We start from the raw sequence: 17,032 nt of genomic DNA, 5'->3' as shown, positions 1-17,032 counted from the left end.
GGCAGGAAGATTTATAAAGGTCACAGTCAGGGACTTTTATTTAAAGATTTAGTCCTCCTCGGACTGACCTATCCCCTCCCTACCTCCCCACCTACACTCACCTCTACTGGCTCCATTCCCGCCCCTTTGACTTGTCTGTCTCCTCTCCACCTTTCTTCTCTGCTATCCACCTTCGATGCGCCTCCCCCTCTCTCCCTATTTATTTCAGAACCATCTCCCCATCCCGCTTTTCTGATGAAGGGTCAAGGCCCGAAACGTCAGCTTTTGTGCTCCTCTGATGCTGCTTGGCCTGCTGTGTTCATCCAGCTCCACACTTTGTTATCTCGGATTCTCCAGCATCTGCAGTTCCCATTATCACTGTTACATTAATCTTAACTACTTGGCTTCAAAGCAACCAGTCCATACGGTATGTTCATAACAAATGTGATAACTTCAAATTTATCAGTGTAATGTTTAATATTACTTAGAGAAACATCTTGCAGGAACAAAAACAAAATTGCTGGAACAACTCAGCAGGCCTGGCAGCATCTGTGAAGGAAAAAAAAAGAGTTATCGTTTCGTGTCCGGTGACCCTTCCTCAGAACTGACAACTTGCAGGGTTTTATTTGTTTGTTTCCTTTTAGACCAGCATAGTTACACCATATTGATCATGTTGCAGGCTTGGAATCAAGATAGCCAGACCTTAGGAATTACAAAGCACTTTAATTACTGCAAACAAACCTCATGCCCATCTTTAAATGGTAAAAGGATCAGTTGAACACCAAATTACAGATTCAGCACTTTCCATCCTCCACCCCCATCTTCAGATGCATGTTTATTTGTTTCAGTTACTAGTTATTTAAATACATCAGTTCCTACCTCACCAGATGTTTTCTCTTTTTCAACAGTAATGGGAAAAATGGAGTGGGGGCTCATTTACACAAATCCACCCTTTAATCTCTTTTAATAAGAACTTAAGATCTAGGAGCACAATTAGGTCATTCAGTCCATTGGCCCTGCTCTGTCATTCGGTCATGGCTGATATGTTTCTCAATCCTATTTTCTAGCCTTCTCTTGATCTTTTACTAATCAAGGGCCTATCTACCTCTATCTTAAATATACTCAATAACTTGGCCTCCACAGCATTCTGCAGCAATGAGTTCAACAAGTTAACTATCATCCACCTGAAGAAATTCCTCCTCATCTTGGTTCTAAAGGGCTGTGCCTTCACTCTGAGGCTCTGCCCTTGGGACATTATCTTGCCTACATATTGTCCACATCCACTATATCCAGGCCTTTCAGTATTCTCCAAGTTTCAGTCAGATCTCTCTCATCCTTTGAAAATCTATCACGTACAGACCCAGTGTCCTCAACCAATCCTCATATGACAAGCCCTACATCCTCAAGATCATTCTTGTAAACCTTCTCCGGACTCCATGAATGCCAGCACATCTTTCTTAGATATGGGGCCCAAAACCGCACGAAATATTCCAGATGTAGTCTGACTAGACCCATATCCAGCTCCTGCTGAATATTTCTGCTCTTCTATTCTAACCCTTTTGAAATAAATGCCAGCATTGCATTTCCCTTCCTAACTGATAACTGGACTTGCATGTTAACCTTCAGAAAATCCTGAACTAGCATTTCCAAGTCCCTTTGTTCTGCCACTTCTTTGCCCATTCTCTTAGCCTGTCTAAATCCTTGTGCAGCCTCCCCAAATCCTAGCACTACCTGTTCCTCCATCTATCCTTGTGACATCTGCAAACTTAGAAAGAATGCACTTAATTCCCCAGTCTAGATCATTCCTATATAATGTGCATTATTGTGGCCAGAGCACTGGCCCCAGGGGAACTGGACTAGTGACAGGCTGCCGTCCTGAATAACAGCCTTTTATCCTTATTCTTTGCCTTCTACCAGTCAGCGAATCTTCTGTCCATGACCTTTGACCCTTTTTGCTTTGGGATATCCAATTTTATCTCCTGCTGCCTTCCATTAGACCTCAAAGAGCTTCTATCACTAAGGTCTCTCTATTTTCGAGGTCCAGCTGACTCTGTTTTCCAAGCCTACACTCATGTCCAATACTTCTTGCCATCTTCTGAATGAATGATGTTTTGCCTTTGGAATGCTGAGCTTGCCTTTTACTGATTCCACGTTTGCTACTCCCCTGTTTGCTGGTAATTGCCTTTCAGCTGTTGACTGAATGTCTTTGTCCTTTTCAAGGGTTAATGCTCTTAAAGTGGTAAACATGCTTCCTTGATTTTTATTTCAGTTGACTCGGGGCCTTTTGGATTTCATCTCCCTGTGATATGTGTCAAATCTACTGTTGCACACATTTGGGATTCTTGAAGGTAACCACTACTGAGCTTGATATTCGTTCACTTTACCAGTATGTCGTGCTGGGTAAGTGTGGCTATGATTAATTTGCTGCCATTATCCTCCCTTGTCCGTCTAGGGAATAGTCGTAGAGAATACACCACTGTTGTTACTTGAGTATGTTGATCTCATTAAAGTTGTGAAGGCAGCATGCCACTCTCAATCTGAAGTGTTAAGGAAATAATCCCTGGTTTCAATTTCTTCTGATACCATTTTTCTTCGGGCTGCTCCCTATAAGGACTGCCTGACCTTGAGTACCCTGTTGATATCCCCCACTCCCAGGAGCTGGTAAGCTACACAGTGTCAATCACACAGCTAAATCCTTCTCACCAATGGATATGACACAACTGCTCACAACCACAGATTCACCACTTGTTGTCTTCAGAAGGGTAATTTCTATTTTTTGACTAAACACAGCTTGAATCACAGCATATATAGTGATCAGGGATAATGGGAATTGCAGATGCTGGAGAATCCAAGATAACAAAGTGTGGAGCTGGATGAACACAGCAGGCCAAGCAGCATCTCAGGAGCACAAAAGCTGACGTTTCAGGCCTAGGGTCTAGGCTCGAAACATCAGCTTTTGTGCTCCTCAGGTGCTGCTTGGCCTGCTGTGTTCATCCAGCTTCACACTTTGTTATCATGAATCACAGCATGATGTGACATCAGTATCATAGATGACGTCAACGTACGATGTTCATTAACTGTTTCACAGCCATTCCCTGGTATAAGAAAGCGTTTCACTAGTCCTCTGATGGGTGGTACAGTTGTCACTGTTGTTGGGGTGTATTTTTCCACTTTGATGCTATTCTGATCAGCTGATATCGTCCTTTCTAAGCACTTGCAAACTGCTGCCAAAGTTTGGGTATATTGCGCTGGGGTGGATATGCTAGAGTGATGACGGCATTTCTTCAGACTGAGACTTTCCTGAGCTTTCAAATGGATTCTGTGATATTGTTGTTGTCTCCTCTGTTGCCTGATATTTGGGAGGGATATTATAGTCCCAAGTATATTGCAATTTGTTCTGCCAGCCCTATATCTGGAACTCACTGTATTCAGCACAAGCCACAGTTGGTATGCCACAATGTTCAATGGGTGGCTTCATGAAGCAACTCCCTCTCGATACCTGCCTCTCCCTCACTAACAGGACGTCTTGTTAATAATTCTCCTGGTTCCATCCTCTTCCTCCATCACCCATACAGCAGCTGTTGACAATCTTCCTATTGTTCATCTTTGCCTGGAATTGTGAGATTGCTTCTCCCGCAAACACGGTCACGCATTGTCACTGGTCTCTCAGCCCAGCAATAATTTGTCTTTCTGTGCCAGCTTTGTGCCACTGGAAGGCCTGTTGCTTAGAATCAGTTGGTATTGACAAAGCAGAGATCAATGCAGCTGGAGTGATGCTACTATGTGTCTCAGTGTGAATGCTGAAGCCTGGTCCTGCCCAGTGATTGGGTGGTTGACCCGTCTGGTTTCACCTGATGGTTTTTAGGACACCCTAGACTGTGAGCTTTGGTATCATGAGGTCCATTCAAATAATTGCTTGCTCATATGAAACTTAAAACATTGCTGTAAAGAAACATAAAGCTGATGTGTTTTAAACTCATCAGGACTAGGATGGAAGGTATCAAACTTAGAAGGAGAACAAAAGCAAAAGTTGCTGGGGAATCTCAGCAGGTCTGGCAGCATCTGAGAAGAAAAGATCAGAGTTGACGTTTGGGGTCTGGTTACCCTTCCGCAGAACCTTCTGGACCCGAAGCATGAACTCTGACTTATTTTCTTTGCAGATGCTGCCAGACCAGCTGAGCTTTTCCAGCAACTTCTGTTTTTGTTCCTGATTTATGGCATCCGCAGTTCTTTCAGTTTTTATTTAGAAGGGGAACATGAATTGATGCAGCATGGGGAAGAAGAAAGGTGCTGACTGTCCACTCTAGCTTTCAACAGGTTATTGAGTTGCTGGTGACACTTTAATCATGTTTACAGCCTCTAGCTGTGGCTTTTTCATAAGGCTTACAGGCCTTTTTCTCCCACCAGCATTGGGAAAGGCAATCCCTGCTGTTCTCTTACTGACTGGCACCCCTCCAGGGTGCCATTAATTGGTGTTTTATTACCTCTTTTGACAAAAAAGACATTTTAGCTGTTGGGACTTACTTCTGTTTACCATTCACAATTGGCTGCCTCTTTCTGTGCAGCAACAGCAAAGTTTATTTCCCACCTCCCACTCAAGTTGCCACGTCACCAGGTCTAAAGCCTTCTGTTGGGATTTTCCATTCTCTGGATTATTGTTGCCAATCTCTTGAATTACCAGTTCAGTAGCATCAACATTATTGCTGTTTCCTGCCAGGGCAATTCGCTCCAGTTCACACTAAACTATTATTCTAAACGTGAACAACAGAGCCGAAATCTAGAGCTGATATACAAAGAACAAAGAAAATATCAGCATAGGAACAGGCCCTTCGGCCCTCCAAGCCTGCACTGATTGAAATCCTCTGTCTAAACCTGTCATCTATTTTCTAAGGGTCTGTATCCATTTGCTCCCTGCCCATCCATGTACCTGTCCAAATATATCTTAAAAGACGCTAACGTGTCTGCATCTACCACCTCCGCTGGCAACGTGTTCCAGGCACCCACCACCCTCTGCGTAAAGAACTTTCCACGCATATCGCCCTTAAACTTTCCTCCTCTCACTTTGAACTCATGACCCCTAGTAATTGAGTCCCCCACTCTGGGAAAAAACTTCTTGCTATCCACCCTGTCTATACCCCTCATGATTTTGTAGACATCAATCAGGTCCCCCCTCAATCTCCGTCTTTCTAATGAAAAGAATTCTAATCTACTCAACCTCTCTTCATAGCTAGCACCCTCCGTACCAGGCAACATCCTGGTGAACCTCCTCTGCATCGTCTCCAAAGCATCCACATCCTTTTGGTAATGTGGCGACCAGAACTGTACACAGTACTCCAAATGTGGCCGAACCAAAGTAATATACAACTGCAACATGACCTGCCTACTCTTGTACTCAATACCCCGTCCGATGAAGGAAAGCATGCCATATGCCTTCTTGACACTCTGTTGACCTGCATTGTCACCTTCAGGCAACAATGGACCTGAACACCTAGATCTCTCTGTTCATCAATTTTCCCGAGGACTTTTCCATTTACTGTATAGTTCGCCCTTGACTTTGATCGTCCAAAATGCATCACCTCGCATTTGCCCGGATTGAACTCCATCTGCCATTTATCTGCCCAACTCACCTGCGATAGGATTAGGGTTCGGGTTAAGGTTAGGGTTAGGGTTAGGGTGAGGGTTAACCCTAATCTATCTGTATTCTGCTGTAATGTCTGACAGTCCCCTTCACGATCTGCTATTCCACCAATCTTTGTGTCATCAGCAAACTTGTTAATCAGACCACCTACACCTTCCTCCAAATCATTTATGTACATCACAAACAACAGTGGTCCCAGCACAGATCCCTGTGGAACACCACTGGTCACAGGTCTCCAATTTGAGAAACTCCCTTCTACTACTACCCTCTGTCTCCTGTTGCCGAGCCAGCTTTTTATCCATCTAGCTAGCACACCCTGGACCCCATGCAACTTCACTTTCTCCATCAGCCTGCCATGGGGAACCTTATCAAATGCCTTACTGAAGTCCATGTATGTGACATCTACAGCCTTTCCCTCATCAACTTTGTCACATCCTCAAAGAATTCTATTAAATTGGTAAGACATGACCTTCCCTGCACAAAACCATGTTGCCTATCACTAATAAGTCCATTTTCTTCCAAGTGGGAATAGATCCTATCCCTCAGTATCTTCTCCAGCAGCTTCCCTACCACTGACATCAGGCTCACCGGTCGATAATTACCTGGATTATCCTTGCTACCCTTCTTAATCAAGGGGACAACATTAGCAAGTCTCCAATCCTCCGGGACCTCACTTGTGTTGAAGGATGCTGCAAAGATATCTGTTAAGGCCCTGGCTATTTCCTCTCTCGCTTCTCTCAGGAACCTGGGATAGATCCCATCCGGACCTGGGGACTTGTCCACCTTAATGCCTTTTAGGATACCCAACACTTCCTCCCTCCCTATGCTGACTTGACCTAGAGTAAGCAAACATCTATCCCTAACTTCAACATCTGTCATGTCCCTCTCCTTGGTGAATACCGATGCAAAGTACTCGTTAAGAATGTCACCCATTTTCTCTGACTCAGCGCATAACTTTCCTTCTTTGTCCTTAAGTGGGCCAATCCTTTCTCTTGTTACTCTCTTGCTCTTTATATACGAATAAAAGGCTTTGGGATTTTCCTTAACCATGTTTGCTAACAATACCTCTTAGCCCTCTTAATTCCTTGTTTCAGATTCACCCGACATTCCCGATATTCTTCCAACGCTTTGTCTGTCTTCAGTCGCCTAGATATAATAGAACATAGATCATAGAACAGTACAGTACAGAACAGGCCCTTCAGCCCACGATGTTGAGCTGAGCATTGATCCTCATGTATGCACCCTCAAATTTCTGTGACCATATGCATGTCCAGCAGTCTCTTAAATGACCCCAATGACCTTGCTACCACAACTGCTGCTGGCAACGCATTCCATGCTCTCACAACTCTCTGTGTAAAGAACCCGCCTCTGACATCCCCTCTATACTTTCCTCCAACCAGCTTAAAACTATGACCCCTCGTGTTAGCCTTTTCTGCCCTGGGAAATAGTCTCTGGCTATCAACTCTATCTATGCCTCTCATTATCTTGTATACCTCAATTAGGTCCCCTCTCCTCCTCCTTTTCTCCAATGAAAAGAGACCGAGCTCAGTCAACCTCTCTTCATAAGATAAGCCCTCCAGTCCAGGCAGCATCCTGGTAAACCTCTTCTGAACTCTCTCCAAAACATCCACATCTTTCCTATAATAGGGCGCCCAGAACTGGACGCAGTATTCCAAGTGCGGTCTAACCAAAGTTTTATAGAGCTGCAACAAGATCTCACGACTCTTAAACTCAATCCCCCTGTTAATGAAAGCCAAAACACCATATGCTTTCTTAACAACCCTGTCCACTTGGGTGGCCATTTTAAGAGATCTATGTATCTGCACACCAAGATCCCTCTGTTCCTCCACGCTGCCAAGAATCCTATCCTTAATCCTGTACTCAGCTTTCAAATTCGACCTTCCAAAATGCATCACCTCGCATTTATCCAGGTTGAACTCCACCTGCCACCTCTCAGCCCATCTCTGCATCCTGTCAATGTCCCGCTGCAGCCTACAACAGCCCTCTATACTGTCAACAACACCTCCAACCTTTGTGTCGTCTGCAAACTTGCTGACCCATCCTTCAATCCCCTCATCCAAGTCATTGAAAAAAATTACAAACAGTAGAGGCCCAAGGACAGAGCCCTGTGGAACCCCACTCACCACTGACTCCCAGGCAGAATATTTTCCTTCTACTACCACTCGCTGTCTTCTGTTGGCCAGCCAATTCTGTATCCAGACAGCTAAGTTCCCCTGTATCCCATTCCTCCTGACCTTCTGAATGAGCCTACCATGGGGAACATTATCAAATGCCTTCCTGAAGTCCATATACACCACATCCACAGCTCGACCCTCATCAACTTTTCTAGTCACATCCTCAAAGAACTCGATAAGGTTTGTGAGGCATGACCTGCCCCTCACAAAGCCGTGTTGACTGCATTTAATCAAGCCATGCTCTTCCAGACGGTCATAAATCCTATCCCTCAGAATCCTTTCTAACACCTTGCAGATGACAGACGTGAGACTTACTGGTCTGTAATTGCCGGGGATTTCCCTCTTTCCTTTCTTGAAGAGAGGAATTACTTTTGCCTCTCTCCAGTCCTCAGGTACGACTCCAGTGGAGAGCGAGGATGCAAAGATCTTTGCGAGTGGCGAAGCAATTGCATTTCTCATTTCCCAAAGCAGCCGAGGCCAAATCTGGTCCGGGCCTAGCGACTTGTCAATCTCAATGTTTGACAAAATTTTCAGCACATCCGCTTCCTCTATCTCTATCCATTCCAGCATGCACACCTGGTCTTCTAAGGTTTCATTCACTACAAAGTTTGTTTCTTTCCTAAAGACAGAAGGAAAAAACTCATTTAGGGCTTCCCCTACCTCCTCAGACTCCACACACAAGTTCCCTATGCTATCCCTGGTCGGGCCTACTTTTTCTTTGACCATTCTCTTATTCCTCACATAAGTGTAAAATGCCTTTGTGTTCTCCCTAATCCGTTCTGCCAAGCCTTTCTCGTGCCCCCTCCTGGCTCTCCTCAGACCATTTTTGAGTTCTTTCCTCGCCTGTCTGTAATCCTCTAGAGCTGAGCTTGACCCTAGCTTCCTCCACCTTATGTAAGCTACCTTCTTCCTTTTGACGAGAAGCTCCACCGCTCTCGTCATCCAAGGTTCCTTTATCTAACCCTACTTGCCTGTCTCAGAGGGACATATTTATTCATCACTCGCAACAACTGTTCCTTAAACAGCCTCCACTCAAGATTATGGCAATGTTTAACTGTATGTAATATCAAAGAGGTCTGCGCAAAAGTCACAGGGAAACTGGGAGGGGAAACTATTGGTTTGAATACAAAAAGGGCTTTAGCTGGTGGCTGTTGAATTGCAATCATCTCTCCTGCAGGCAGGAGATCCCCAGGATCGCACCCTGGGCCCAGCCATTTTTAGTTGCACCAACAATGACCTTCGCTCCTCCAAAAGGTTGAACTTAAGCATGTTTGGTGATGATTGCAAAGTGTTAATTTCTAGTTGCAATCCTCAGATTATGAAGCTGTTTGTGACCTCATACAACAATACTTGGACGATACGAAGACTTTGGTTGATGCTTTTGCCTTCTTGGCTCTGTCACCTGAAGGCAGTTTCTATCTGTGGTGCTGCAATTTCCACTACAGATACAGCATGAAGGCAGGCCGTGTATTCACCCAAACAGAGCCGGCAAGTCATACCCCCTGCAGTTGGTATTGATCTGATCCAGACTGGCCCTCTGGCCATTTGAGGCATCTGTCTCCCACACGGAGTTCAAGTTGCTGTGCCATCATGCAATTTTATATACATGTCATAGTCCAGGCCAATTGCTGCTTGTCATTGGTCTAGGGTAGGAGGATTTGCTGCTTGATACTCAGTCTGTTTGACAGCATTATGACTGCACCTTCTTTTGCCATCCAATCCTAGAATGGGATTGAATACAGAGTTTCCTGCTCAGAAGCAGGGATGGTATCTACTGTTTCACTAGGCCTGCTCCCGAGCTGATACGTTGGCTGAATTCTTTATGGCACTTAAATACCAGGTAAGTATTATTCCCAACAAGAGAATCCCACCTCCTCCCCTGAACATTCAAGAGTGTTGTTGTTGCTAAAAAAGAAAGACCGCATGCATCCTGGCATCAGCATTGACCAGAAATGTAACTGAATCAATCAAATGAGTCCCGGGGCTAAAAGAGTTGGTTAGAAGCCAGGAACTCTGCAAACAGTAATTTATCAATTGTCTTCCTGAATTCTGTCCTTCATATACAATACCCAAGTTGGAGCGTGGTGGAATATTCTCTGTGGAATGGATGAATGCAGCTCCAAAACACGCAGGACATTTGACAGGATTTAAGACAAAGAAGCCCACTGAGTGTGTTAGAATACTGAAAATAAGCATCTTGTATTCACTTGAACATTTGATCTTAAATGAATCTTAATTCCATGCAGTTTTAGATATTAGATATTAGTTATTTTATGTTCTTGAAAAGCTTTTGCTTTAATGGCAGGTTTTCACTAAGTCCTTATCAGTGGCAGCTACACATCGTGTGTACTGACAATTGAGGAAATCTTCCCCAGGGCAGGTCTAACGCACGGTCCTTCTGTTGACTCATTGGAGACATCTGGTAAGCCTTGGTGAGACCATCTGTAACTAAAACATAGGAGCCAATCTGGCGATTGCTCAGGGAATGTGTTATACTGAGGGACTTTCTTGAATATTTAAAATCAGTTGGACTACTTTCTCTGTTGGCAATAAAATCATAAATCCTTCCTCATTGTGGCCGAAGCTGCTTCTTCCAGTTTGCCAGGCTCTCCATGAATCTGTTTTGTTGCTCAAAGATTGTTTCAAGTCCTTCCCAGAAACAAGGTCATGGTAAATATCACAGAAACTATGATATTCATTCATTGTAAGATATATGGTTTATTTTAAAATGAGTAATTGAAATATTGGCATCTGTATGCACATGATTAATTGCCCAACACTCTTAGATGACACACTTTATTTACACAATGGAAAATACAAATCACAAAGTGCCATATCTTTAAAAGGTACAAAATATATGAGTTGCACTATTTATGTTAGTTGTGGCTTTCCAGGAAACCAAATTCTCCAATCACCATGCTTCTGGTCTGTTCCGAATTGGTTTTAATTGTCAACTGAACCAAATAGGTCTAAAATTTTGTTTTGGTATTGAGCTCATTTTCTTCTTCCTCGCCTGATCTGTATAGTTTCAAACCTTCTGAGGACGGTCACAGAGAATCTATTTCCACTTTGTAAAATACGCTTTGAAAACTGGTTAAATTGATCCATTGAATTTTCTCTTATGCCTTTTCATACCTTCAGGTTTTTGTCTGAAGGTCACTGAATCATCCATCGAACCTGAGTTTGAGTATGAGATAGTTGCCCATTGCAGTTTTCCCAGGGAGGGAGAATATATTTCTAGTTAGTTTTCAAAACCATCGGTTAAAGACTACTGAATTATATAATTCGTTTTGACAGTTGGGAAAGACAGTCACTAAACTCTCGTGAGAAAATGGGTTTGATTTGCTTATAAATCCAAAAGTCTGTGGAAATTGTAAGGGTTGGCGAGGAGTGTGGAAATTGTTTGAGAATGAGGAGGAATGAGGAGGTGTGTGAAAGAGAGTGAATAACAGATTGAGTTTGAGGTGAGTGACAGTGGAGTAATAAATGGAAAAAATGAAAGGATTAAGTGAGCAGTTTAGAGGAAAACAAGGTGAGGATGGGAGTTCAGCAGGTGATAGGAAGGAGGAAGGCAGTAGGGAATTGAAAGGTAGGACATGCCATAGGTGTGAGAAAATGAAGAGAGGCATCAATGATAGTAGAGGAGATGGGAATGGGGCCACAAGAGGGTCACAATTTCCTTAAGGCACAATCCGAAAGGCATCCTCAAGCTGTGGATTGATCCTTTCTGCTCCAGTTTGCACATTCACAATTCTCACCATGCCAGCCATCAGCTTCATCAAAAGGCAACAATAAAATAATGCAAGATAAAGAGAAAGGCAGGGTTTAAGGAGAGTGAAAGTGAGAATAAGGCGAGAGAAGAAGCAAGGCTGAGAGAAACAGACAAAGGCAACAAAGGCCAACAAAATTGACGGATTTGCATGAATTCTATCAGACCCCACCCTCAGGGAACAGGCTGACAGGTGGGTCTGCTCAAATAATAGACAGGGGAAGGTCGGGTATAGAGTGCTATCCACATGTTGCCAGCATTAGGGACAGCCCTCCTGCCCGAGGTCCTGTGGAACGATTCGTGGCCAACTAAGGGACTATTTCCACTGTCAGTTCCATTGAATCAGCGGCAGGTGGGCCCACCCTGCCATGTGAGGAGAGTGCCAGTTAACCCTGGTGGCTGGGGAAAAAGGCTGGAGGAGGCATGTCCTTATAAATTGGTGGTTGTCTTTACAGAGGAACAGTGGTGACCCACAGTGGCGACACAATGGCATTGACATCTCCTGCCCTGATCAAAGTCATTCTCTCCCGCACCACCGCCCACCCTATCAGAGCATGCCTGACTGGCCCTGGCACCCTAGGCCCGGTGAGGAGAATGGCGTCCATCTATAGCCTGCTTGTCTTCCAGATATAGTGGCCATCACTTGGTAGAGGTGCTGAGCTGTTACTGTTCATTGGGATAGCAACCACCTTGTTTGCCTGGCCGTTGTAAAGTATCAGCTCTGCAGAAGATGAAGAGGGTTTACTCTTGCCTTTCCGCCCTGTAATCATCAGAAATCCCACTGCAAGAACAACTTTCTGATCATTATGTACCTCTTCCTTCCAGATAGCCTGACCCTGGTCTGCTCTGATTCCTTGCCTTTGTTTTACATCTTTGTCTTGGTGCTTCTCATTTCACAATCCATTTGGTCTTGGATGCTAAACTTGCCAAGTTGGTACGCACGTCCGAGTCATTGTCAATCTTTTATTGCTTTTCTGCTGTATTTTTGGATGTAGCAGCTCTCAAATAAGGACTTAAGTCTCAGTGCCACGCTTGACCATCTATCTGCTGAGAAAGAAGCACTTCTCTTCTTGCCCCTCACTTAGTTGTGCTGTCTTCTGTGCTCATGCAACCCAAGTACTTTTATAGCCATCTGTTTAACAAACTGCCAAGATTGCTTTCTGTCTCAGCTGCTGTGAATTTATCAGAGTTTACCTGCCCCCTAATTATAAAAGTTTTAGCTGTCCCTTCTCTGTGGTTCATTTTTGTCCCAACTGGATCTGACCTGCTCATCCTGTTTGCTTATTTCCTTCCTTATTCCAAATGAAATTCAAAAAAATGACCTCCACCTACAAGGAGCAATACAAGTAATTACAAACCTCTTGTCTTTTACTTTTAATTAAATTGTGTGATGTGAGTGTCCGACCTGTACTGTCCCTGTTCATGCAGACAGTTTATCACTATCTTTCTCAAGGCCAATTTGGGGTGGACAATGGTCTGGCCTATAATCTTGTCCAACAGATGAAAAACATTGTAAACTCTTCAAAGAATTACTGCAATGATTCATGAAAAAAAACTATCATATCTAGAACATAAATGGCCAGGAAAATGCAGTTCATTTTCATATATGTTTGCAAAAAATGTCACAAAATGTGTAATGACAGCAAATAGTAATCCACAGAGAATTGAAGTTCTTCGGCAGATACCGAGACATATTCCGGTGACACCCGGAGATTTGTACACTGAGTACGATGCAAAGTTTAGAAGATTTCTTGAAAACCAGGAGAAAAACATGAATGACTTATTTATAGGATCCTAAATAGATCCCAGATTTAATGACTAGAAGAATTCTGATGGAAGAACACAGCTGGCATTATGGGGGCAGGGAGCATGAAACAAGAGTGAGAAATTAGAAACCATGTCAGACAGCAGGCTCCAACTAGAAGGTACTGTGAGATGCCAGTGCAAGGCAAGTCTTCATGATAAGGATTCCATCATTTGCTGTGTGTTGAAGGGACTGAAGTAAGAGTAATTGTGTATTCTCTGTTGGTTTAGGAGACTAATAATATTGAGTGATGTGGCCTGCACAAAAGCAGCTGAAAACATTGCTCCTTATCTGTTTTATACTGAAGGGCAATGACCCAGGCAATTGGCTGTCCTCAAAAATTACGGCTATATGGTGCTGAGGTGAAAAGAACAATGTATTTAATGATAACTAGGCTATTGCTTGGGACATGTTGGATTAGTGACCTGCTGAGTGGAATGGCAGAGTTCAGGCGGTTTGTGACTTGTGCAAATAGAGTAGAAATTCCGGATATAAAATTGGGATTTCTGTTTATACAGGTGCAATAACCCCCTCAGCTGAATCTGGCTAGGCTGAGTTAGGGCATTTGCGTGTTTTAACTTGTGGCTCATGTGAACTGGAAGTCAACAAGATAAAGACATGAATACAAAAGGTGAAATACTCTGCTTTCAATTTAAAGTGCAAGGGGAAAATGTTGGAAACACGCTGTAGATGGAAGCATCATGTGGTAAGAAACAGAATGAATGTTTTGGGGCTGTGATGTTTGGACAGAAAGAAATTGACCTGTCTGCATAGACTTTACTATCGAGCTCCTGCTTGTAGCAATTTAACGAATCACTGAAGTCTGCAAAACCAATCAGAGGGGAATGATAAACATATTAACAATGTAGCTATTAATGACACCAAGGGTCCTTTAAAAAGGAATTGTTCCTAAAATTAATTCACACACATTTGTTGGTCAGAAGCAATACAATGCTGATGTACGTTATTTCCTCACTGTCGTCAAAAGCATCAGATTATGTACACCGTGCATGGAATGAGATGGTGGATTTAATTGATTTGAGGGAACGACTGCGATTGGAAGATTGGCAAGAGCTACAGAGAGTGATGTTGAGCATTAAAACAAATAACCAGCACAGACAGGGGAAAGGCATGATATTGCTCAAAAGATAGGATCTAAGCAGCGGTGAAATTTAAAGTTGGAGTGCGAGGAGGGCTGAGTCAGTTTAGTAAGGGAGAGGTGAATGAGCTTTATTGTCACATGTACTCAACGAGTACAGTGAAAAGTTTATATGTTGCTACTGTCAGTGCCATTTTAGGTACAAAGATGTCGAGGAGCAGCATCTTTAGTTGAAAGTTCTCAGCAAATAGGAAAGTAAAACGTCCAGCGTTGCGGAAATAAAAGTTCAGAACAGTGGTCTGCCAACCCATAACAGGCTGGTATCTCGCTTCCAGTGCTCCCTGGGCGCTGGTGACAGACTGTGTTGGGTTTCACCTCGAGGAAAATTAAGATAGGACATTGCTCCAGACTGCCATGCCAGGCCGAGACAATGCCAGGCCAGGGGGCTGCCCTGGGAGGCCTCTACACCACACCGGGAGTCCACCTATATCACACCAGGAGGCACCTACACCACACCGGGAGGCCCCTTCACCACACTGGGAGGCCCCCTACACCACACCGGGAGGCCCCGTACACCACACTGGGAGGCCCCGTACACCACACCGGGAGGCTCACCCTACACCTCACCGGGAGGCACCTACACCACACCGGGAGGCCCCTTCACCACACCGGGAGGCACCTACTACACACCAGGAGGCCCCTTCACCACACCGGGAGGCTCTCCCTACACCTCACCAGGAGGCAGCGACACCACATCGGGAGTCTTCCCCCTACACCACATCGGGAGGCCCAGAACCACACCGGGAGGCCCCCCACTACGCCACACCGGGAGGCCCCTACACCACACCGGGAGGCCCCGAACCACACCAGGAGACTCCCCACTACACCACACCGGGAGGCCCAGAACCACACCGGGAGGCCCCCTACACCACACCGGGAGGCCCTTACACCACACTGGGAGGGCACCTACACCACACCGGCAGGAACCCCCACACCACACCAGGAGGCTCCTACACCACACCTGGAGGCTCCCCCCTACACCACACTGGGAGGCCCTTACACCACACCGCGAGGCCCCACTACACCACACCGTGAGGCCCCCTACACCACACCGGGAGGCCCTTACACCACACTGGGAGGGCACCTACACCAGACCGGCAGGACCCCCCCACACCACACCAGGAGGCTCCTACACCACACCGGGAGGCCCAGAACCACACCGGGAGGTCCCCTACACCACACTGGGAGGCCCTTACACCACACCGCGAGGCCCCACTACACCACACCGCGAGGCCCCCTACACCACACCGGGAGGCTCGCCCCTACACCACACCGGGAGGCCCAGAACCACACCGGGAGGTCCCCTACACCACACCGGGAGGCCCCCTACACCACACCAGGAGGCCCTTACACCACACTGGGAGGGCACCTACACCACACCGGGAGGACACCCCCTACACCACACCAGGAGGTACCCCCCACCAACACCACACCGGGAGGCTCCCCCCTACACCACACCGGGAGGACCCTACACCACACCGTGAGGCTGCTACACCAGACCGGGAGGCCACTACACCACAGCGGGATGCTCCTATACCACACCGGAAGGCTGCTACAACACACCGAGAGACACCTAAACCACACTGGGAGGCCCTTACACCACACCGCGAGGCCCCACTACACCACACCGCGAGGCCCCCTACACCACACCGGGAGGCTCGCCCCTACACCACACCGGGAGGCCCAGAACCACACCGGGAGGTCCCCTACACCACACCGGGAGGCCCCCTACACCACACCGCGAGGCCCCCTACACCACACCGGGAGGCTCGCCCCTACACCACACCGGGAGGCCCAGAACCACACCGGGAGGTCCCCTACACCACACCGGGAGGCCCCCTACACCACACCAGGAGGCCCTTACACCACACTGGGAGGGCACCTACACCACACCGGGAGGACACCCCCTACACCACACCAGGAGGTACCCCCCACCAACACCACACCGGGAGGCTCCCCCCTACACCACACCGGGAGGACCCTACACCACACCGTGAGGCTGCTACACCAGACCGGGAGGCCACTACACCACAGCGGGATGCTCCTATACCACACCGGAAGGCTGCTACAACACACCGAGAGACACCTAAACCACACCGGGAGGCCCCTACACCACACCGGGAGGCCACTACACCACACCATGAGGCCCCTACTCCACACCGGGAGGCTCCCCCCTACACCACACCGGGAGGCCCACTACACCACACCGGGAGGCACCTACACCACACCGGGAGGCACCTACACCACACCAGGAGGACCCTACACCACACCGCGAGGCTCCCCCCTACACCACACCAGGAGGCCCCCCTCACACCACACCGGGAGGCTGCTACACCACACCGGGAGGACCCTACACCACACTGGGAGGCCCCTACATCACACTGGGAGGCCCCTACACCACACCGGGAGGCCCCTACACCACCCCGGGAGGCTCCCCCCTACACCACACCAGGAGGCTCCCCCCTACACCACACTGGGAGGCTCCCCC

The 17,032-nt window shown here is 46.5% G+C and overlaps 1 protein-coding gene across 3 annotated transcripts in view; it reads left to right on the top strand.

The window, feature by feature from the left end:
• Nucleotides 1-17,032, top strand: part of LOC125451860 (cAMP-regulated phosphoprotein 21-like) — a 405,355-nt gene that overhangs the window by 34,756 nt on the left and 353,567 nt on the right. Inside the window, exon 2 of one of the 3 annotated variants that reach the window (XM_059645782.1) lies at nt 2,249-2,327. The exons of the other annotated variants lie outside the window; for them this stretch is intronic. The gene's annotated coding sequence lies outside the window, so the exon portion shown is untranslated. The remainder of the gene's footprint in view (nt 1-2,248; nt 2,328-17,032) is intronic. 3 annotated transcript variants of the gene reach the window in all.

The sequence above is a fragment of the Stegostoma tigrinum genome, chromosome 5, assembly GCF_030684315.1.
Source record: "Stegostoma tigrinum isolate sSteTig4 chromosome 5, sSteTig4.hap1, whole genome shotgun sequence".
Taxonomy (NCBI): Eukaryota; Metazoa; Chordata; class Chondrichthyes; order Orectolobiformes; family Stegostomatidae; genus Stegostoma; species Stegostoma tigrinum.
The sequence above is the reverse complement of the archived record's forward strand: the minus strand, read 5'-3'. Positions and strand labels throughout refer to the sequence as shown.